The sequence below is a fragment of the Lynx rufus genome, unplaced genomic scaffold (assembly GCF_022079265.1).
Source record: "Lynx rufus isolate CCGP_SWC_20201006 ecotype Redwood Valley unplaced genomic scaffold, mLynRuf1.p SCAF_10, whole genome shotgun sequence".
In the NCBI taxonomy this organism is placed as follows: Eukaryota; Metazoa; Chordata; class Mammalia; order Carnivora; family Felidae; genus Lynx; species Lynx rufus.
Window position 1 is genome coordinate 55,760,912 of NW_025814824.1, and position 23,390 is coordinate 55,784,301.

The window sequence follows — 23,390 nt, forward strand, 5'->3', positions numbered from 1 at the left end:
ACTGTTTACATATATACCTTGAATAAATGAATTATTAACAAGGTGGAGTAGGGAGGGAACTTTTAAAGTAGGTTAAATTTCTGTGGTGTGTGAATTATTATAAACTCTTCTGGGTTATTGTTTCAGCTACCAAATATGTCCTAAAGTGTGTACATCTTTAATTAGACCTTAATTTTTTGCCTTCCTGTTAGACATTTCTGCTAGTATGGCTTTTTTTTTTTTTTTAATTATGTTTTAATTATACTAAAAAGTAAACACTAAACTGGTCTCTACCTTTTTTCATAAGCCTCTTTTGTATTCACTTTCCTGGATATTTGACTGACACTGTCTACCCAACCACACGAGCCTAGAAGCTGGAAATCGTTTAAGATGATTTCTGCTTCCTCTTTTCACATATCCAATTATTTTTAGTATCTCATGTCTCTGGTATTTAGCCCCTCCTTTTCATTCCTGCTGCCACCATGTAAGTTATACTCAGTTGTCACTCAGACTGTGACAGTAGCCTCTTTACTGTCTTATGCCCCTCCAGTGTATGATGCTCCTAGAATAACCTTTCTAAAGTTCTTTTCTTTTTAGTTTTTTTATTTTTTTATTTTTGAGAGAGAGACACACACACAGACAGACAGACAGTGAGTGGGGGAGGGGCAAAGAGAGGGAGATACAGAATCCTAAGCAGGCCCCAGACTGCAGGCTGTCAGCACAGAGTCCAGCTTGGGGCTCCAACTCACAAACTGCAAGATCATGACCTGAGCTGAAGTCGGACACCTAACCAACTGAACCACCCAGGCGCCCCTCTTTCTAAAGTTCTAACCTGACCTGTCTCCACCATCAAAAAAAAAAAAAAAAAAAGAAAAGAAAAAGACACTATCTTCCACAAAATAAGTAAAAATTTCTTTGTGTGACATACAAAGCCCTTCATGATCTGGTTCTTACTTACTTTTTCAACTGTATTTCCAGTTCTTGCTCCATAGGTAATTTTTGTTTAAGTTTGTTTTGTTTTTTTTTTTAAGTTTGCCTAAGCAATCTGTACACCCAACATGGGATTTGAACTCATGACCCTGAGATCAGAGCTCCACCAACTGAGTCAGCCAGGCAGCTCTCCATAGATAATTTTTGACAGTGCCATTGCCTAAGCTATTTATCTGTCTGGAATGCCCTTTTCAACTTTTCTCTTGTTCTCTTTAGTCCAGGGAACTCCAACTTCTATTTTAAAACCCCATTCACTATGAATGACCTGAAAATTTCTTGGGTTCACCCCCTCTAACCTACACTCTTCCCAATTAAACTGTTTTAAGGTAAACTTAGATATCCTATTCTTTGATCTGTAAATACTGGAGTCCTAAAAAAATAAGTACTCTTTTTAAAAACATAATTGCATTATTCTTTTTTTAAAAAATTTTTTTTTTTTCAACGTTTTTATTTATTTTTGGGACAGAGAGAGACAGAGCATGAACGGGGGAGGGGCAGAGAGAGAGGGAGACACAGCATCGGAAACAGGCTCCAGGCTCCGAGCCATCAGCCCAGAGCCTGACGCGGGGCTCGAACTCACGGACCGCGAGATCGTGACCTGGCTGAAGTCGGACGCTTAACCGACTGCGCCACCCAGGCGCCCCTATTGCATTATTCTTAATAGTAATTCCTACACCTGAAACTAATGTAACATTATGTGTCAAATATACTCAATTAAAAAAAATCCTTAATATCTAATATGCAGATTTCCCCAGTTGTCTCATAAACTTTTAAATTAGTTTGAATCAGGATCCCATAGAAAATCCACAATTGCATTTGGTTGATATGCCTCTTAAGACTTTCTTAATCGATATATTATCCGTTCTCCTTTTTTTAAATGTTTGTTTTCAGTGTTTATTCATTTCTGAGGAGAGGGAGGAGCAGAGGCTGGAAACAGAGGATACAAAGCAGGCTCTTTGCAGATAGCAGAGAGCCGGATGCGGGGTTCAAACTAAAAAACCAGGAAGGAGATCATGACCCTAGCTGAAGTTGGATGTTTAAGACTGAGCCAGGTGCCCCCACCTTTTTTTTGATAACAGTTTTATTGAGATACAATTCATACACCATACAATTCACTTACTTAAATGTACAATTCAGTGTTTTTTTTTTAGTATATTCACAAGAGTTTTACAACTCATGACAATCAACTTTAGAACATTTTCATCACCCAGAAAAGAAATTCCATACCCATTAGTTGTCACTCCTCATTTTTCCCCAAGCCTTAGGCAAGCAGTCTACTTTCTGTGACTACAGATTTGCTTATTCAATAAATGTACAGATTTACTTTCATATGAATGGAATCCTATAACATACAGTCTTCTGTGACTGGCTAATTTAGCATAACGTTTCCAAAATTCATATGTTGTGGCATGTATCAGTACTTCATTTATTTTCATTGTTAAATAATGTTCCAGCGTATGAACATTTGAGTTGTTTTCTATTGAAAATAACACTGATATGAACATTTGTGTACAAGTGTCAATGTGGGCATATATTTTCATTTCTCTGAATTATTGGGTCATATAAGAACTCTATCATTTGAGGAACTCAGACTATTTTCCAAAGTGGTTGTACCATTTTATATTCCCACCAGCAGTGCTTGTGAGGGTTCTAATTTCTGTAATCTTGACCAACACTTGTCTCTCTCTTTTTTTTAAACTTTATTTTTTGCCATTTGAATATATTTAACTGCTAAACTGCTGTCTTCGCTTTTAAGGAATTCACTATTGTATTGGACTGGTAATAATTATGTTTTATTACATAGTAAAGGATATTATTATAATACTAAAAGTAATGGAAGGTTACTATGTTTCTAACACTGGTGGTCACCAGACATAGTCATGGAAAGTTCTAGCCCCAAACCTAGGTAGCCACTTATGTTTTCCACATTGTTTCTTCTCTGTTTAAATTCATAAAACTTCCCATGCAGGATCTAGTCATATCTCACCTTCTCATATCTCATGGAACTAAATTTAGGTTAGTAAATTTGGTGGAGAAAAATACTAATTTCTTGATGGAGTGAAATCTGTTATGCAGGTATTATACAGGAATTTAAATTTTATAACATTAAAGATGTAATGAGGGACATTTATTAAGGGCATTAGTTTATTGTTTTTCTAGGAAAAAATTCAAGCAGCATGAAAGTCTTTCCCTTGAAAATCACTTGACTGTTTGACATGTGATCCTTCAGAAAAATATTCTATGCATGTACAAACATAACTATACATTTTTAAACTATAATTTTAATTATACTTAAAAGCTTTTTCTGCATCTTGTTTTTAAACATAATAGTTTATTTTGGAGATCTTTCCATGATCAGTATTTGTGGATTGTCTCATTAATTGTAACTGTTGCACATTACTCCAGTTAAGGATATACTTTATTCAACTGTCTATTGATGGGCAATTAATCATTCTCAGATTTTTTTTAATGTTTATTTTTGAGAAAGAGAGCGCACGCGCGCAGTTGGGAGAGGGACAGAGAGAGAGGGAGTCACAGAATCTGAAGCACGCTCCAGGCTCTGAGTTGTCAGTACAGTGCCTGACACTGGGCTCTAACTCACAAACCATGAGATCATGACCTATGCTGAAGTTGGACACTCAACTGACTGAGCCATCCAGGCACCCCAGTTTTTGACTCTTACAAGCAAAGCTGAAAAGGGACATTTTTACATATCTTTATATTTTTGTGAATAGATTGCCTGGATTAAAGGATATATGTATTTAAATTTTACTAGTCAAATTATCCTTCAGAAATACTAATTTTTTTCCATGATGTAATTTTTATGGGTATTGTCAAACTATAAAATTTGCAGTTCTGATAAATCAGCTTTTATGATGGTTGTTTCTCTTAATTGTCAATGAAATTTAGCTTACTTTCATGTCATTGGCCATTTGTAATGTATATGCAGGTTATCTATACTTGTCCTCTGCCCATTTTTGTTAGGTTTTGTTTTTATTTATTTTAACTAGGATAAAGGCTGTGTGCCTAAAGAAGGTTGCTTGTTGCAAATATTGTTCCCATGTGTCATTTATTAATGATGTAATTTAAAATATTAATTTGTGCTTACAAATCTACCCAAAGTTAAACATGAAGACAAGCATAGAGAAAATTGTATTTGTCACTGTCATGACAGTAGGCTAGAAGAATTTGTGGGGTTTAGAGTAAACTCTTCTAAAACATTGTCTGTGTGGATGATTCCTAGTCTGTGAACAAACTTGACACAAATAAGTTACAGGCTGATACAGAGTTACCTGTATTTTACTGCGAAAATGGTAGTAGCTCCTTTCAAAAAGTAAAATGTTAATCCCCACTTATAATTCAATACATGTTTATTATAGAAAGTTAAAAAAATTTTTTTTAATGTTTGTTTATTTTTGAGACAGAGAGAGACAGAGCATGAACGGAGGAGGGTCAGAGAGAGGGAGACACAGAATCTGAAGCAGGCTCCAGGCTCCAAGCTGTCACCAGAGAGAGCTGGACGTGGGGCTCGAACTCACGGACTGTGAGATCATGGCCTGAGCCGAAGTCGGATGCTTAACTGACTGAGCCATCCAGGAGCCCCTAGAAAGTTTTAAAAGTTCCTGAAGCTATAAAGAAAACGTCACTTATATTGATGTTACTTAGAAGTAATACTTTTTTTTTTTTTTTAAACTAAGTTCTGTGCCCAACATGGGGCTTGAACTTGTGACTCCGAGATCAAGAATTGCATGCTGTACGACTGAGCCAGCTAGGCACCCCTAGAAGTAATACTTGTAATACATTTTCTTCTGAATATGCTATAGTTCATCTCAAAAATCAGATACTGCGTATTCATTTTTTAAACTTAATATATTCTGAACATTTTCCCAGCTGTTATTTAACCTTTTCTCTCTTGTTGGACCTGGGGATTTATTTTCCTTTCTAAAAAATACTATCTTTTTTTTTTCCTCCAGTTTATTTATTTTGAGAGACAGACTGCGCCACACACATGAGTGATGGAGGAGAGGCAGAGAGAGAGAGGGAGAGAGAGAGAGAATCATAAGCAGGCTCTGCCCTCAGTACAGAACCCAATGCTGGGCTCGAGCCCACAAACTGTGAGATTATGACCTGAGCTAAAGTTGGACACTTAACCAACTGAGCCTCCCATGTGCCCCTAAACAATACTGTCTTGAATACATTTTTATATCTATATTTGTGTGTTTTTCACATAAGTTTCTGGTACTTGATATATTGGGTCAAAAGTTATGAACATCTCCATATACATTTAGAGAAGATATTTGGAACTGATTTTGACAAGATAAGATGCAATAGTAAAAATGCTAATTTTCTAGAGGGCTAGGAAACCATTAAAGACTTGGCTACTATGCCTTGGTTTTACATAGTTATATATGGAAAGTTAATGGGATTAGATTAGCCAAAACGATTTTGAAAAAGAAGAGCAAAGCTAGAAAATTCATAATACCCAATTTTAAGATGCAGTATAAAGGAATACTAATCAAGAGAGTGTGATATATTGAACTAAAGAAACAGAATAGAGAACTGAGAAATAGACTTAAATATAGTCAACTGATTTTTTTGACAAAGGTGCAAATAATTCACTGGAGAAAGGACAGTCTTCAACATATGGTGTTGCAAAAATTGCTCATCTGTATGTAAAGAAGTAAGCCTCAACCTATATAATGTATTTTATGCAAAAAGTAACTCAGCATGGATCATAAACCTAAATGTAAATCATAAAGCATTAAAACCCCTGGAAGAAAGCCTTGAGAAAAGTCTTCTTGACCTTGAGTTTGGCCGAGAGCTCTTAGATACAGCACCAGAGATACGATCCCTGAAAAGAAAAAAATTCATGAATTGAACTTCATCAAAATTTAAAACTATTTTCTGTGAAGGACACAGATAAGAGAATGAAAAGACAAGCCATGAACTGGGAGAATGTATTTGTAAACCACATATCTGAGAAAGAAATGAGAATATTCTGGGGAGGGACATGGGAATCTGGTGGGCGTTTCCAGGTGATTTTTTTTTTTAATTTTTTTTAATCTTTATTTTTGAGAGAGAGAGAGAGAGAGAGAGAGAGACAGAGTGAGAGCAGGGGAGGAACAGAGAGAGAGGGAGACACAGAATCCGAAGCTGGCTCCAGACTCCAAGCTGTCAGCCCAGAGCCCGACGTGGGTCTCGAACCCATGAACTGCGAGATCATGACCTGAGCCGAAGTCGGACGCTTAACCGACTGAGCCATCCAGGCACCCCTCCAGGTGATTCTGATGTAAAACAAGGTTCCTATTCCTGATATTCAGTGTGATTCTGTGTTTTGCTTTATAAGTAGAATGACTTTATGTTCCAGAGTTCTATATTTATACATTTTTTTATTAGCCAAAAAAGAGGTACTTTAAAATTCACTGTTATGTTTATGTGACTACTCTACCACCAAGTACCATCTTCTCATGTAACCATGACACATACCTGTGAAATTATAACCAGAGGTGTTCTTTAAGCTTTGGAATTTTTTTTTTTAAATGTTTTTTTTTTTTTTTCCAACGTTTATTTATTTTTGGGACAGAGAGAGACAGAGCATGAACGGGGGAGGGTCAGAGAGAGGGAGACACAGAATCGGAAACAGGCTCCAGGCTCTGAGCCGTCAGCACAGAGCCCGACGCGGGGCTCGAACTCATGGACCGCGAGATCGTGACCTGGCTGAAGTCGGACGCTTAACCGACTGCGCCACCCAGGCGCCCCAAGCTTTGGAATTTTTATGTTAATAGCGTATATAATTTTTTCCCAAGGATTTTTCTATGTGATCTTTTTATTTTTTAGTTAAAAAAAATTTTTTTTTAACCTTTATTTATTTTTGGGAGTGAGACAGAGCATGAGTGGGGGAGGGAGACACAATCTGAAACAGGCTCCAGCTGCTCATTGTCAGCACAGAGCTCCACCCAGGGCTCGAACCCATGAACTGCGAGATCATGACTTGAGCCCAAGTCCCATCTTAACTGACTGAGCCACCCAGGCACCCCTAATTTTCTTTAATTTTTTATTTTGAGAGAGCAAGTGAGTGTGCAAGTGCACAAATGGGAGGGGGGCAGAGAGAAGGAGAGACAGAATCCCAGGCAGGCTTCACGCCATCAGCACAGAGCCACATGTGGGGCTCGAACTCATGAACTATGAGGACATGATGCAAGCTGAAATCAAGATTCAGACACTTAACTGTCTGTGTGCCACCCAGGTGCCCCTATATGATGTTCTTAATGAGTAGTTGATAGTTGTGATTTTTGTTCAGGCAAGGAAATTACTTCATAACATGTCTAATGTATTTCTGAAGCAGTAATTTAGTAAATGAGAACACTAGGAAAAAGTATTGCTAAGTTGAATATTTTAGCTTCTCATGTAATGCTCTACAAACACCTGGAGAAGGATTTGGGGCCTAGGTAAATCATCATTATGTTATTCTTATATATAATTAAAACTATAAATATTAACTTCAGAAATATGGAGAACATTTAAAATTTGTTATTTTTGCTTATGTATACTTTTGTTTACCAATATTGAGTGCTTACATGTGTCAGGCACTGTTGTAGGTGCCAAGGGTACAGTGAACAAAACCCTTGACTCATGGTGCTTATATTCTAGTGGGAGAGATAGACAATGAACAAAAAGTATATGGCATCTTAGAAAGTGGTTAAGCGCTAAGGAGAAAAGAGTAAAATAGTTAAGTAGGGGTCTGAAGTTAGGAAGAGGATATTAAAAATTTTTGTGTGTGTGACAATTTAGATATTTCTGAAGAAATGTGACTTTTGGAATGTTCTCATAAGGGGCAGAGTTAACTAACCATGAAGATCTGAAGAACATCTTACTTGAGAGCTAAAAAATAGTGTGTTGGGGCACCTGGGTGGCTTAGTTGGTTAAGCATCAGATTTAGGCTGAGGACATGCTCATGATTTTGAGCTCCACATGGGGCTTTCTGCTATCAGCGTGAAGCCTGCTTCAGATCCTCTGTCTCCCCCCGCCTCCCCACTCCCCTCTGCTCCTCCCCTGCTCACACTCTCTCCCTCAAAAAAAAAAAAAAAAAAAGAATAGTGTGTGTTATTCTTTGTTGTATGCCTTCGTGGGTTAATGAAGTAGAAGGCAGTGAGTAAAAAGTTGAATTATGTTTATTTTCTGTTGTAAAGGCTTGTAGTTAGACTTTTCTTTCTTTTTTTCTTTTTTGGTAAGTGCTATTTAGTGCAACTAATTTCTTGGGTTTTTATGGGTTGTGATTTTAGTCCCTACAAGCAACTTTAGAGACTGAAGACTCAGAGTTAAAACTTAAAACTGTTCATATTTCCTAGTGGAGTTAGAGAGTAGGCATTATGTACTTTAGTATTTTAGTAACCCTTTGAGTTTTCTGCTAAATCTCATTCTTCCTTAATATTAATACAGAGGTATTATAATATAGTGATTAAAGTTTGGGCTTTAGAGTAAGACAGCTAGGTTCTGGTTCTGAACCGGTGATCTTGGGCAAATTATTTAACTTCTGTAGGCCTTTAGTTTCTTCTGTAAAATGGGATGAAGGGGAATGTGGCATATGCTTTGTTAGGAATACTGTGAGAATTAAGTATTATGTTAGTACATGTGAAGGTACTTAGAATGTGCCTGCTATGTGAAAAGCAGTCAGTAAATGTTAGTTGGTGTTAGTGTTAGCAACACTGTTTTGAGTGGTATTTTTCACTTTATAAGTAATAACATGTGCATCATGTAGGATCATATTAAATGAAAAGTTTTATTATGCCTACTACTCTATCCCTTCCCATATCCCTGGTTGTATTTCCCAGAGGTGGTGGTGTTTTTTTTCCATTTTTTCATTTAAAAAATTGTACTAACCACTTAACATAAAATTTCCCATTTTAACCTTCTTTAAAAACATTTTTTTTTTTCCTTAGGGGAACCTGGGTGGTTTAGTTGGTTCGGTGTCTGACTCTTGATTTCGGCTCAGGTCATGATTTCATGGTTCCTGAGATCGATCCCCATGTTGGGTTCTGTGCTGTCAGTGAGGAGCCTGCTTGGGATTTTCCCTTTCTCAAAATAAATAAACATTAAAAAAAATTTTTTTTAAGTGGTTTCCACACCCAATGGAAGTCAGGACCCTGAGATTAAGAGTACTGTGCTCTTCTGACTGAGCTAACCAGGTGCCCCCTTCCATTTTAGCCATTTTTAAGTATATACTTTAGTACTTAATACCACTAATTTTTGTACTTTAAAAGCAGTCTTTCTTTTTCTTTTTTCTTTCTTTTTCTTTTTCTCTTTCTTTTTTTTTTTTTTTTTTTTTGCTATGGAAGATGATCACAAAATATCCACTTCCCCTCTGTTGAATATCTTCCCAATTTTCTAATAGCTTCTTAACTTTTAAATTGCTTGTATTGAGTTAAAAATTTTATAAAAATCAAAGTTTTACCTGTCTGTAATTTAAAGAATTAAATGAATTTTGCAAAGTTACTTCATAAAATAGTCCCCCAGACACTGCCTCTTCATTTCCATCACTCCACACAAAAGAACTTAAAATTCTTATAGCTGGGGCGCCAGGGTGGCTCAGTTGGTTAAACGTCCGACTTCAGCTCAGGTCACGATCTCACGGTCCGTGAGTTCGAGCCCCGCGTTGGGCTCTGGGCTGATGGCTCTGAGCCTGGAGCCTGCTTCCAATTCTGTGTCTCCCTCTCTCTCTGCCCCTCCCCTGTTCATGCTCTGTCTCTCTCTGTCTCAAAAATAAATAAACGTTAAAAAAAAAAATTCTTATAGCTGATCATTTTGGCATTAACCTCCTTAATACTGTGCTTCTATTACTACTCTCTGATTTTTAAATTTTATTATCTGTGATTGCCCGCCATAGAAGATAAGGATTTCTTTTTAAATCCCTCCACTGTCTTCTTTCCCTCTAACATATATGTTACACATACACGCACATATATTCCTCCAGTCTTCCTAAAGTTATATCATAATTATAGATCTTCATTACTTAAAATTTAAGATGTAGTAAAATATTACTTTTTTTTTAAGTTTATTTATTTTGAAAGAAACAGAGATAGCGTGAGTGGGGGAGGGGCAAGGAGAGAGAAAGAATCCCAGGCATGCTACACACTGCAAGCACAGAGCCCAATGAGGGACTCAAACTCACAAAACCATGAGATGGTGACATCAACCGAAACCAAGAGTTGAATGCTTAATCAACTGAGCCACCCAGATGCCCCCAAAATATTTTTATTTCCCATATAATATTTTGTTTTCCATATAGTTACCTTATTTTGCTTACTCATTTACTTTTCTATGTAGTTACCACTAATCCCAAGAATTTTTTTTTGTAATAGCTTTATTGAGATATAATTTATATTCCATGTAATTCTGCCACTTATAGTGTTTAATCCAGTGGTTTGTAGCATATTTACAGAGTTATGCAATCATTGTTACTACAACCAATTTTAGCATATTTTCATCACCTACCAAGAAAACTTTTTTTTAAGTATGCTTTATGCCCAGTGTAGAGCCCACTGTGGGGCTCAAACTACAATCATGAGCTCAAAACCTGATCTGAGATCAAGTCAAACACTTAACCGACTGAGCCACCCAGGGGACCCCCCCCCCTCCAGTTTTTTTTCCCCTAGGAAAATCTCTTAACCGTTAGCAGTCATACCCCCTTTCTCAGCAACCTCTTCAATCCTAAACAATCACTAATCTACTTTTTCTGTGTATTAGACTTGCCTGTTCTAGTGCTTGCTTTGGCAGCACATATACTAGATTTGTCTGTTCTGAACATTTTGTATAGATGGAATTGTACAGTATGTATATATACATATATATACACATATATACACAGATACACTTATACATATATATATATGATCTTTTGTTACTGACTTCTTTAACTTAGCACAATGTTTTCAAAATTCATCTGTTGCTGAATAAAATCACATTGTATGGACGTAATGCATTTTGTTTATCCGTTTGTCTGTTGATGGACATTTGGGTTTCTACTTTTTGGCTATTATGAATAATGCTTCTGTGAACATTTATCTACATATTTTGTGTGGATATTCTTTTCATTTCTCTTGGGTGTGTATCTAGGGGTGGAATTGCTAGATTATATGGTAACTGTTCAATCTTGTGGGAAATTACCAGACAGTTCTCCAAAGCGGCTGTATCATTTTACTTTTCATCAGTCTCCTGAAGTATTCTGAATTTTATTCTGCATAGTTGCCTTCTGTATCTAGTTTATAGCTGTTTACTGAGTTTACTGTCTTTGCCATCAGCCTGGGTGTTTCATGCTCCTACCTGTGTTATATTGGCTGTTTACCTTATTGTCTGTGTCTTTGGTTCATTCTCATGTTTTGGTATATCATATCCTTCAGTAGATGTTTTTGAGGAGGTGTGCATAGCACATGAATTTTTGAGCTCTTATTCTTTTTTTTTTTTTTAACGTTTATTCATTTTTGAGAGACAGAGCATGAGCAGGGAAGGGGCAGAGAGAGAGGGAGATACAGAATCCGAAACAGGCTACAGGCTCTGAGCTGTCAGCACGGAGTCCGATGCGGGGCTCAAACTCACGAACTGCAAGATCATGACCTGAGCCGAAGTCGGACACTCAACCGACTGAGCCACCCAGGCGCCTCTAGAGCTCTTATTCTAACTTGAGCTCTTACTGAATTTGAGTTGCTTGGCAGGGTATAGAATTCTAGGTTGGAAATCACATAGCTTTAGAATTTTGAGGCTATTGCTCTATTATCTTCTTGGTTCCAAAAGGGCTTTTTGAAATTCGGAATCATTCTAAATCCTGCCCATTATATGTGAATTCTTTTCTTCTGGAAATTTGCAAGATCATCTTTGTGTTCCCACTGTTCGGAAATTTCACATTGCTATGGGTACTTTTAATCTGGAAACTCGTGTTCTTCAGCATTGAAAAATTTTCTTGAGTTATTTCAATGATATTTTCTCCTATAAATTTTTTTTTGCTGTTATCTTTTGGAAGTGCCTGTTACGTGGATGTTGGATTGCCTGGATTAATCTCTAATTTACATTGTCTTTGAGGTGCCTGAGTGGGTCATTTGGTTAAGCATCCAATTCTTGATGTCAACTCAGGTCATGATCTCTCACTGTCTGCTGGGCATGGAACCTGCTGATTTTGTCTCTCCCCTTCTGCCCCTCCTTTATTTACACTCACTGTCTCCCTGTCAAAAAAAAAAAAAAAAGTCTTTTTATCTGATTTTCAGTTTCTTTGTGTTTTTATTTTTGTTATTATTTATTATTTTTTTAAGTAATTTCTACCCTTAATGTGGGGCTTGAACTCACTACCCCAAGATCAAGAGTTGCATGATCTACTCACTGAGCCAGCCAGGTGCCCCATGTTTTTATACTTTTACTCTTGATTTCAGCTCAGATTATGATCTCATGAGGCAACTATGCAGAATAAAATTCATGCACTGACAGTGTGGAGTCTGCTTGGGATTCTGTCTCTCTTCCTCTCTCTCTGTCCCTCCCCCACTCATGGCCCCCCCTTCTCTCTCTCTCTCTCTCAAAATAAATAAAAACTTTAAAAAAATTACCTCACCTGGAATGCTTAGCTGACTCAGTAGGAGGAGCATGTGGCTCTTGATCTCAGGGTTGTAAGTTTGAGCCCCACACTGGGTGTGGAGATTACTTAAAAAAAAAAAAAAAAAAAAATCTTGGGTGCCTGAATGGCTCAGCTGGTTAGGCGTCTGGGTCTTGATTGTGGCTTAGGTCATGATCTCACAGTTTGTATGAGCCCCTTGTTGGTCTTCCTGCTCACAGTGAGGAGCCTACTTGCGATTCTTTCTCTCCCTATCTCTGCCCCTCTCCCAGATCACACTCTGTCACAAAATAAATAAACTTAAAAAGAAATAATTAACTCACCTTTATCTTTCACCCCTTCTGTGGAGTTATTCATTTTTGTTTTATGTAGCATTTTTAGTATAATTTACATACAATAAAATGTACTGATTTTAAGGGTGTGGCCTGATTAATTTTGACAATTCCCATTTAGTCACCACCTCTGTGAAATTATAGAACATTTCCGTAATTCCAGACAGTTCCTTCATACCCCTTCCCAGTAATTTTCCCCCACATCATCCCAGGCAGCTACTCTTGTTTGCTATCACTATAGCTTTTATTTTTGCCTGTTTCAGAGATTTATGTAAATGAAATCATACAGTATGTATTCCTGGGTTTGGCTGCTTTTCCTCAACATATTGTTTTTGAGATTCACATATGTTACATGTAGTTTGTTCCTTTTGATGAGTAGTATTCCATTGTATCAATATACCCTAATTTGTTTATCTCTTTCTCTGTTTGATAGGCATTTTTCCAGTTTTTGCTACTTGGAATAAAGCTGTTATGAACATTTTTGTTAAGGTCTTTTAGTGGACATTCATTTTTATCTCTTGGGTAAATAGAATACCTAAGAGTAGAATTTCTGTATGTTTATCTCTGCTGTTTTTATTTAAAGAGTTCTATCTTGATACCTGATTTTTATTTTTATCTTTTTAAAAAAAATTTTTTTAACGTTTATTTATTTTTGAGACAGAGAGAGACAGAGCATGAACGGGGGAGGGTCAGAGAGAGGGAGACACAGAATCCGAAACAGGCTCCAGGCTCCGAGCTGTTAGCACAGAGCCCGACGCGGGGCTCGAACTCACAGAGTGCGAAATCATGACCTGAGCCGAAGTCCGCCGCTTAACTGACTGAGCCACCCAGGCGCCCCGATACCTGATTTTTAAAAATAACATTGTTTTTGAGTCTTGGTTGCAGTGTTTTCTCCGAACTTTCTGAAGACATTGTATATTTTTATGTAGCGGTAGATGCTGATTTATTTTTTTAAGCTTATTTTTCCCTCATAGACTGTTTCTTCCACGTTGTTGTTTTTTTTAATTTTTTTTAATGTTTATTCATTTTTTAGAGAGAGACAGAATGTGAGTGGGTTAGGGGCAGAGAGAGAGGGAGACACAGAATCCGAAGCAGGCTCCAGGCTCTGAGGCTGACGCAGGGCTCGAACTCATGAGCTGTGAGATCATGACCTGAGCCGAAGTCGGACGCTCAACCGACTGAGCCCCCCAGGAGCCCCCCAGGTTGTTTTTGATAAGAAAGATTCATGTTAAAGACTTTACTTTAAGTCTGGTAATCTTTGGTTATCTGCTCAGTAGTCTTTTTTTTTGTTTTTTGTTTTTTTGTTTTTTCAGTTGAGGTTTAATATACAGTAAAGTGTATGCCTAGAACGAGAGAAAACATTTTTAGTGCTCCAAAAGGCACTCTTGTACCCCTTCCAAGTCTGTACCCTCACTCCCCTAAACCATTAATTAGGGGTGTCTGGCTGGCTCAGTTGGTAAAGCATGCAACTCTTTATCTCAGGGTTCTGCGTTCAAGCCGCACAATGGGCATACAGCTTACTTAAACAAAACAAAACACACACACAAAACCTAGGGGGCACCCGGATGGTTCAGTAAGTTAAGCGTCTGACTCTTGGTTTTATTGGTTTCAGCTCTGGGCATGATCTCACAGTTTGTGAGTTCAAACCACACATTGGGCTGTGTTGGCAGTGCAGAGTCTGCTTGGGATTCTGTCTCTACCCCCCCCCCCCAAAATAAATAAACTTAAAAATACCCTATAGCCACTGATTATTTTGATGATTTCTATCATAAGTTAGTTTTGCCTATTTTTCAACTTCATGTAAGTGAAATTACTCCATTTTTTATTCTTTGTTTGTTACACATTCTTATAATTGTTTTTAGCAGTTATCCTAAATCAGAGTTTCTCAACTTTAACACAATTGACATTTGGAGCCAGTGATTTTTTGTTGTGGGGTAGGGGGCTATCCTGTGTATTGTATGATGTTTAGCAGCATCCCTGGCTGCTACCCACTAGGTACCTGTAGCAGCCGTCTCTCAGTTGTGACAACCAGTCTTCAAGCATTACAAGATGTCTCCTTGGAGGGTAAAATTGTCCCTGGTTAAGAACCACTGCCCTAGATATTTCAATCTGCATTCTTTTTTTTTTTTTTTTAAATATGTATGTATGTATTGTATGTATGTAATCTCTATACCCAAGGTGGAACTCACACTCATGACCCAGAGATCAAGAGTTGCATGCTCTTTTGACTGAGCCAGCCAGGTGCCCCTCAGTCTGCATACCTTATTTTTTTTAAGTTTATATATTTTGAGAGAGAGTGCATATGTGTACAGGTAGGGGAGGGGCAGAGAGAGAGAGGGAGAGAGAGAATCCCAAGCAGGCTGAGCACTGTCTGTGCAGAGCCCAATGTGGGGCTCCATCCCACGAACCATGAATTTTGACACGAGCCAAAATCAAGAGTCAAGATGCTTAACCACTGAGCAACCCACACACCCCTGCATTCTTAACTTATTACATTTTAGTCTGAGTTAGTGCTTTTCAAAAAAAGTGAGAACCACATAACAATTGAATTCCAGTCTGTCCTCCTTACCCTTTGTGCTACTGATACCACATTTTAGTTATACATGTCTTATAAATCTCTAAGGCAATAATAGTATTGTTGTTTTACATATTTAATCCTTGTAAAATAAGCAGAAAATCTCAAACACGTGCACACTTTAAAAAATATTTATGAGAGAAAAAGAGTGTGTGTATGTGTGTGTGTGTGTGAGTGTGAGTGAGAGAGAGAGAGACAGACAGAGGAGCAGAGAGGGAGCTAGAACCCGAAGCAGGCTCTAGGCTCTGAGCTGTCAGCCTGGAAATGGGGCTCGAACTCAGGAACTGCGAGATCATGACCTGAACTGAAGTTGATGCTTAACTGACTGAGCCACCCAGGTGCCCCCCCCTTTTTTTCCTTTTCTTGTTTAAAAATATTATTTATTTTTGAGAGAGAGAGAGAGACAGACACAGACAGAGTGCAAGTGGAGATAGAGCCCGACATGGGTCATGAACCCACAAACCATGAGATCATGACTTGAGCCGAAGTCGGACGCTCAACTGACTGAGCCACCCAAGCACCCCACTTTTTTTCTTTTTTAATTAAAAAAAATTTTTTTTAACATTTATTTATGAGAGACAGAGCGAGACAGAGCATGAGTGGGGAGGGGCAGAGAGGAGTGTGGGACACAGAATCCAAAGCAGGCTCCAGGCTCTGAGCTATCAGCACAGAGCCCAACGTGGGGCTGGAACTCACGGACCACAAGATCATGACCTGAGCTGAAGTCGGATGCTTAACCAACTGAGCCACCCAGGCACCCCCCCACCTTTTTAATATTTATTTTTGAGAGAGAGAGAGACAGAGTGTGAGTGGGAGAGGGACAGAGAGAGAGGGAAACACAGAATTTGAAACAGGCTTCAGTCCTTGAGGTGTCAGCACAGAGCCCGATGTGGGACTTGAACTCACAAACAGTGAGTTCATGACCTCAGCTGAAGTCAGTTGCTTAACTGATTGAGCCACCCAGGCGCCCCCTCAACCCCCCCCTTTTTTTTTAAATAAGGCAAATATTCATGAGACTACAGCACCCAGGTCAAAAAATAGAACTATTTTTCAGCTATCCAGGAATCCTTCCCATGTCCCATTTTGATTATAACCTCTTCCCCCTCCCCTTCCCAGATAACCATTGTTCTGACTCTTTAATCATTTCCTTATTCTTTATAGTTTTATCACCAAGTATGCATTTGTAGACTATCGTGTTACTCATTTTTAAAAATTTCGGGTTTTTTAAGTTTTTTTTAAATTACAGTTTACCCCTCTGCCTCTTTCTTTACATTTTTTTCTCTTGAAGAACCCTGGCCAAAGTTTGAATTTTACTGATTGCACATCTCATGTTGCAGTTAAGCATGTTCCTTCATCCTCTGTGTTTATTACAAATTGGTAGCTGGATTCACAGCCTTGGTCAGACTCTGGTTCAGTCCTTTAGGCATTGCTATAGGCAGTATTGTGTTCTTTAATCAGGAGTTATGTTACTGGTTTTCTCTCTTATTGTCATGTTAGCAGTTGGGCTTTATGCCCAGATCAATTAAATTATTGATAGTTGCAAAACAGTAACATTCTGTTATTTCTTTTTTATTTATTAGTTGGGATACTTTTATTAAGAGATGTTTCTCTGGGGCGCATGGGTGGCTTGGTTGGTTAAGCGTCCAACTTCGGCTCAGGTCATGATCTCACGGTCCATGAGTTCAAGCCCCGCGTCGGGCTCTGTGCTGACCGCTCAGAGCCTGGAGCCTGTAGCCTGCTTCGAATTCTGTGTCTCCCTCTCTCTCTGCCCCTCCCCTGTCCATGCTCTGTCTCTCTCTGTGTCAAAAATAAATAAATGTTAAAAAAAAAAAATTAAAAAAAAAAAGAGATGTTTCTGCTTATCTACTAGTTATCCAGAGCTACAGGATACATACTTGGTTCTATGTCTTTATCTCTTTCAAGATAGCAGATTAGTTCCCTATTATCCTTTAAGAACTATTTTTAAAATAGTGTTATTGTGAATTTAGGAATTCAAACATCTGATGGGTTTTAATCAATGGTAATTATTAACATCATTGATTCTCAGATTGTCCTACTGTTGGCCAATTGAAGCCTACTACATTAGCTCTTGAATAACTTGATCCACTCCAGGTGTTCTTTATAGCATTCTTGCTATAGGGTATGACCAAGTGTTTGAGGCTTATCTTTTACATTTCCTGCTCCAGATTGGTAACTACCTGGTTTCTCCAAGACACCCTAGTTATTAGTGGAAAATGATATTTGAGAATGTCATCTGGGCATTAGGTATGTGCATTGCTGAGTTATCATTTTGTCTAGAACAGAGTTAGGAGTGATGTATGTACATCTGTTTCCACACACAGCCACGCACACACACATTTTAAGACTTAATCTCTTTTATATGACATCTATATATCCTTTTTCCCATACCCAAAATTCTGTTCTTAAGGATATAGGGAATAACGGATTAAAATGTCATCATCATTATTTTTTTAATATTTATTTTTGAGAGGGAGAGAGACAGAGGGCGAGTGGGGGAGAGGCAGAGAGAGAGGGAGACGCAGAATCTGAAGCATACTCTAGGCTCTGAGCTGTCAGCACAGAGCTCGACACGAGGCTCGAACCCCCAAGCCACGAGATCATGACCTGAGTGAGCCTAAGTCGGATGTTTAACCGACTGAGCCACCCAGGCACCCCTAAAATATCACATTATTAATTACTCATTTGTTTTATCCCACATTATACAGTAGTCTCAGAATAGCAATACTAATAATACTGTTAGCCATATGATTGCTGAGCAGTTGCATAAATTATTTTGCATATGCTATCTCCATTTCCTCTGTAGAGCTGTACTATCTATCTATACCATCAGATTACATTGATATTACATACTGTATTCTTTTAATCTGCACCTATTTTTAGTTCTATAAGCAATTATAGAGTTCAGTGGAACTATATACATAGTTCAGAGGTTGACATACTTTTTCTGTAAAAGGCCAGATAGCAGATATTTTAGGCTTTGTAGGCCAGAAGGAAAAAATCAAAGTTACTATTACATAGTTACTTACATAACGAGAGAAACCAAACTTCCACAAAACCCTATTGACAAAATTCAAAATGTAAATAGTTGAGTATAATTTTTTATAATGTAGGTCTAATGAGAAGAATGGAATTAATTTTGGGGGTTAGATAATGCTTAATTTGGGTTCAGAGCTATTATCATTAAGATGGATTGCAGTTGTTCATTTGTTAATGTTGATCTCTAATGAGATTTTCTTTTCAAAAAGTCTACACACAGATTGGTACTGCCAAATACAAACATCAATCCGTGAGTATATGATTTTAATGGAAATAATTTATCGTTTGGAAGGCATTTATAAAATTCTGTTAGATTCTTGATATTTGTCTTTCAGCGTATCATTATAGTACAGATGAGTCACTTCCAGTTGTAGGTTAGGTTGAAGCTCCTCAGTTGCACAGTTATACATGGATTGATTTTAAAATATGAATTTTCTGGGGCGCCTGGGTGGCTCAGTTGGTTAAGCGTCCAACTTCGGCCCAGGTCATGATCTTGCGGTTTGTGAGTTCAAGCCCCGCGTCGGGCTCTGTGCTGACAGCCAGAGCCTGGAGCCTGCTTCGGCTTTTGTGTCTCCGTGTCTCTCTGCCCCTCCCCCACTTGTGCTCTGTCTCTCTCTGCCTATCAAAAATAAATAGAAAATTAAAAAATAAAATAAAATATGAATTTTCTATTTTACTTAGGGTCCAAAAAACACTGCTGAAATTGTCCTTTGAGCTCAGAAAATAGATATTTTGCAAATTTGTGTGGGAATGGAGACCTTAATTTTTGACTGAACAGGAAGCATATAAAGCAGTTTGCCATTATATACGATTCTAATAGCTTTAGTTATTAAAATATTTTAGGCTTTACCTGCAGTATGTTTCTTATATAAGCAGTCTTTTGCTAATTTTAAGTTATCAAGAATCCAAGTTTTCAGCAAAAGCTAAATTTTCAAATCCATTTGGTGTTCTACAATAATGGTTGCGGCTGATTTTTTTTCTTTAGAAAAATGTTGAGTCCATTCCTTGGGCTCAAAAAATGGCAGTAAAACTGCCAAGCCATGGAACTGCTGAGTGGTGGGGCAAGTCAGGATATTCAGCTTCTGTTTTGGAACCAATGATGGTGAAATCCCCGAAAGCAAATGAAATTTATCTTTTGGCACTACTGGTCTATAAGACATGATGGGTTCAGATATTTTCCTGAGAATACCTGCTGCTGAGTAATACAGTGAATAACCATAGTCTTGAAATACCTTATACATTTTACATTTTCACAAGTTTTGTTAATTTGTCCCCACTAAGCCTTTTTCTTACCACACACATTTTACCACCATTGCTTGTAGCATTTCTTAGATTCCACTTCAGGTTATACTGAATTAATGATTTCTTAAGTTTGAAAATACTCTTTACTCTAGTAGTTTCACATAGGCATTCATAGAGGCTAATTTTTTAGTTACTCAAACTCTGTATTGATTGATCAAATAAATAACTGATAAGTAATCTGCAACATCTGTTAACTCATCTGTATTCAAGGAAACCTGCTAGAAATCATTTGCCTTGTTTTTAAATTGACTATTGCTATTGCTCCCAATATCCTCAACTTGCTTGAACAACTGTTCTCTCTGGAAAGGCTAATAATCTTAAACAAGTTCGTTTTCTCTAGACACATTTCCTTGACTGCTGTAATCAAACATTATTTAATTAACTCACCATTAGTAAATGGCTTTCCTTGCTAGGCTGACAAATGAGCTACTCACACACATAGTGTGGTTGCAGTTTCATTTTTTCATTTTATGAAGAAATTAATATGAGATAATTTAAAATTTTCTGATTTTCTAATGCTTTCCTGTGAGTTGGGAACTCTTATGATGAGTACAATCTGGTAATGTCTCTATATGTTGTATTCTTTTAGCATAGTTATAGTGTCATTACATAATAAAGACAATGCTTTGCCATCTAATTTGATGACAAAACATACTCCACTGTGCCTTGATGTGTGACATTTAAAGTGCACTTTCTTGTTTTGACATGATGGGTTATGCACTCATAAATAAAATTAAAATGTCATGTACAGCAGTATGTGTGACACTCCATGCTGTCAGATACAACTACATCACTGCAATTTATAGTGCACCGTGATGCAGCAGTGTGAGAGGGCACCACATAGTCTCTATTGCAGCTGCTCAACTCTGCATTGCAGCATTAGAACAGCCAAGCCAATCATAAAAAAATGAGTGTGATGGTGTTCCCATAAAACTTTATTTTATGGATATTGAAATTAGAATTTTTTTTTTTTTAATTTGAAAAGTACTTGTTAGTATTTATTTTTTTTTTTTTAAATTTTTTTTTTTTCAACGTTTATTTATTTTTGGGACAGAGAGAGACAGAGCATGAACGGGGGAGGGGCAGAGAGAGAGGGAGACACAGAATCGGAAACAGGCTCCAGGCTCCGAGCCATCAGCCCAGAGCCTGACGCGGGGCTCGAACTCACGGACCGCGAGATCGTGACCTGGCTGAAGTCGGACGCTTAACCGACTGCGCCACCCAGGCGCCCCAGTACTTGTTAGTATTTAATGAACCTCTCTCCATGTGGTTTCAGGCTTCAGGCTACCAGGACACAGGCTCCCCCCACACTCTTAATCTTCTCCCCAGCCCTTCTACTGAAGAATTTGGCCTTCACGATGACAGGCTGTTTGGGGAGCTTTCCCTTTCCCAAAACTTTGTAGTAGCCCGATTGCACCACATCAATGATAGGAGCAGCTCCAGTCTTATTTTAGGCAGCATTTACCTGTTTCTGCTCACTAACCAAGGTCCACAGTTTATCAAGGTTGACAGTTGGGCAGAAGCTCTAGTTCCTTTTTAAGTGGTAATGTCTCATACCAACTTTTTCAAAGTAACCTGGATGATATTTGTCAAAGTTGATCCTGTGGTGATGCATGCCACCAGCATTACCCCGGCCTCCTGGGTGCTTCCGGTGCTTGCCGATGCAGCGGTGGCCGTGGCTCACGTGGCCCTGGCTCACGTGGCCCCGAAGTTTCTGGGTCTTCCTCAGTCTGGATGGCATATCGGTGGCCCAGAAGAAAGAGTGAAATTTGAATTTTATGTGTTTTTAGGCATCACAAATATTCTTTGTATTTAACCACATATTTCCCTTTCAACTGTTTTTCATCAGTTCTTGCAGGGTACTTTTTTTGTTTTTTGTTTTCTTATTTATTTTGAAAGAGAGAGAGAGAGTGTGAATGGGGCAGGGTCAGAGAGAGAGGGAGAGAGAAAATCCCAAGCAGGCTCCATGCTGTCAGCGCAGAGCCTGACACCAGGTTTGATCCCATGAACCATGAGATCATGACCTGAGCCAAAATCAAGAGTTGGATGCTCAACTGACTGATCCATCCAGGTGCCCCTGCAGTGGTACTTTTATCTTAGATGTTTTCCTTCAGCATGAGGAACTTGCTTTCAATAAATGATGTAGTGCAAATTTGCTGGCAACAATTTATCTCAGCTTTCGTTTGCCTGAAAACATCTTTATTTTTTGAAGTTTTTTTTTTTTTTTCTGGGTGTAGAATTGTAGCTTTTTTGGTGGGGTGGGGGGTAGGGGGGGCCAGAGAAGAAGCTTTCAGTATTCCAAAATCATTTTCTTGTTTTCTGGCTTCCTTAATTTCTTTTTCCCCCTAGCTTTATTGAGATAAAATTGACATATAACTTTAAGTTACGTAAAAGTTTAGGGTGTGCAGTGCAGTTATATTGCAAAATGATTACCACAACGTGGTTAGTTAACATATCCTTTATCTCTCATAATTACCAGGTTTTTGTTGTTATGGTGGTGAGAACGTTTATGATCCACTCTCTTAGCAGCTTTCAAGTACATTGTTGTTAACTATAGCCCCCATGCTATACATTTGATCCCTAGAACTTACTCATCTTACAACTGGAAGTTTGTACCCTTTGACCAACATCCCCATCCCCACCCCCACTCTCACCCCCATCCCAAAGCCCTGGCAACCACCAATCAATCAACTCTCTGTTTCTGTGACTTTGGCTTTTTTAGATTCCACAACTAAGTGAGATAATACAGTATTTGTATTTCTCTGTCTGACTTTACTTAGCATAATGCCCTCAGTGTTCATCCATCTTCTCCCAGACAGCAGGATTTTCTTTTATGGCTGAATAATATTCCATTGTATATGTATTCGCTTCCTGAATTCCTTTTGACAAGTCAGCTATCAGTACTATTATTGCCACTTTAAGATAATATCTTTTTTTCTTCTGGCTACTTTTAAGATTCTCTCTTTGTTTTCAACATTTTATGGTGTGCTTAGATGTGGTTTTCTTGGCATTTATCCTGCTTTTGGTCCACTGAGCTTTTTTTTTTTTTTTTTTTCAGTTTATTTGTTTTGAGAGAGAGAGCACAAGTGCACGTGCATGAATGGGGGAGGGACAGAGAGAGAGAGAGAATCCCAAGCAAGCTCTGCAACGTCAGCACGGAGCCCAATGCAGGGCTTGAACCCACGAACCATAAGATCATGACCTGAGCCCAAATCAAGGGGTCCCTGGGTGGCTCAGATCATGATCTCATGGTTTGCAAGTTCAAGCCCTGCATTAGGCTCTCTGCTGTCAGTGTGGATTCCACTTCACATCCTCTGTCGCCTTCTCTCTCTCTCTGCACCTCCCCACTCGTGCGCTCGCTCTCTCTCTCTCTCTCAAAAATAAACATTTAAAGAGTCTGGCGCTAAATTGGCTTAGCTACCCAGGTACCCCAGTTCACTGAGCTTCTTAAATTTGTGTGTAGTTCATCAGTTTTGGAAAATTCTTAGCCATTATGTCTTTGTATATTGCTTTTACCTTGTTCTGTCTCATCTCCATTTATAGAGTAGACCTTTTGTAATTA

At 38.3% G+C, this 23,390-nt stretch overlaps 1 protein-coding gene and 1 pseudogene across 2 annotated transcripts in view; one reads left to right on the forward strand and one right to left on the reverse strand.

Moving 5' to 3' along the window:
- The window catches only part of UBE2R2 (ubiquitin conjugating enzyme E2 R2), a 114,495-nt gene that overhangs the window by 13,740 nt on the left and 77,365 nt on the right, over nt 1-23,390 (forward strand). The window lies entirely within an intron of this gene.
- Nucleotides 21,108-21,584, reverse strand: LOC124501405 (60S ribosomal protein L27a-like; annotated as a pseudogene).